Here is a 1,245-nt window from a genome sequence, read left to right on the forward strand (position 1 = left end):
AGGCAGCAGACTTCCCTCAGGGGAGGGTCAGCCCGGCATATCAGTCCTTCTGCTTCCTTCGGATGGGAGTCACCTGTAACTATTCCCTGTCTTTTCTTCTTTGTGGAGGTGGTCGCGATACAGATGGTAGACCTTTCTGACCCTGGTGACACCTCCAGTGCAGATGGACCGTCAACCACATCATCTATTGATGGGCCTTCCACATCCAGAGCCTCATACCTGTTGGGTGTGTAGAGGCATCTGGTAAGGTGAGGTGAGCAAGGAGGGCGTTTGCCTGCCGCCCCAAGCATGGACTTGCCTCCATTCATTGCTTTCCTTTAGGCTATTGCCTTCTGGCTGGTGGGGGAAGGATACAGAGACTCCTTCATCTTGGGGTTTTTTCTGGAGCTCTTCCTGTTGCTCTCAGGTTGGGCAGAGCATGTCACCACCAGTCTCTCTCTTTCTCAGAGTCCCTGACTCTCAACCTTTCTACTTCCTCTCTCAGCTCTGCCACCATGCTGAGCAAATTGTCCACCTGGTCACACCTCACACAGCTGTTCTCACCACTGCTGTCCCTTACGAGGGAAAAGCTCAGGCACTCCCTGCAGCCTGGGACCTGGGTGGCGTTTTTGTGGGAGCTCCCTCTGTCCTGCCACATCCATTCTGGTGGGTGCAGAGGACTTAGCTTTCTGCCGCGGGGACACCATAGCTGAGCTCCTTCTGGGGAGGTGATGGCCAGCAACTAAACTCACCTGTCATTTCCCCGTGTCCTTCTGCACAAATTGTTTTTCGCTCTCCTGGTCACTAGCACTCAAAAACTTTGTTGCAAATTATATTATTCTACATATTCTCCATTGGAGAAATCATAGAACAGTTTGAATTGGAAGAGACCTTAAGGTCACCTAGTTGCAAACCCTCTGCCTTTGGCTAGAGGGAAGGGAAGACATCGTCCCTGGGTGGGCTTGAACCACCAACCTTTCGGTTAACAGCCGAACGCGCTAACCCATTGCGCCACAGAGACTCCTTCATGATGAGAAAGCCTGTAAGTATGACATTTTATTCCCATATTTGATGGATATATGCAACAAAATGTACTGCAAAAGAACACTTTAAAAGTATCCTTTAATGCCAAGCGTACTAAAGTCTTATTTTGGTGCAATTTCAGAGGAGGGCCACGAAGATTATCCGAGAGCTGGAGCACCTCTCCTATGAAGACAGGCTGAGAGAGTTGGGGCTCTTCAGCCTGGAGAAGAGAAGGCTCAAGGG

General features: G+C 50.4%; 1 non-coding gene across 1 annotated transcript; it reads right to left on the reverse strand.

Moving 5' to 3' along the window:
- Nucleotides 1–926: 926 nt before the first annotated feature.
- TRNAN-GUU (transfer RNA asparagine (anticodon GUU)) lies at nt 927–1,000 on the reverse strand. The gene has a single exon. It is a non-coding gene; the product is annotated as a tRNA-Asn (tRNA).
- Between the last annotated feature and the right edge of the window lie 245 nt (nt 1,001–1,245).

This window comes from Tauraco erythrolophus, chromosome 1, assembly GCF_009769465.1.
Source record: "Tauraco erythrolophus isolate bTauEry1 chromosome 1, bTauEry1.pri, whole genome shotgun sequence".
NCBI classification, from domain to species: Eukaryota; Metazoa; Chordata; class Aves; order Musophagiformes; family Musophagidae; genus Tauraco; species Tauraco erythrolophus.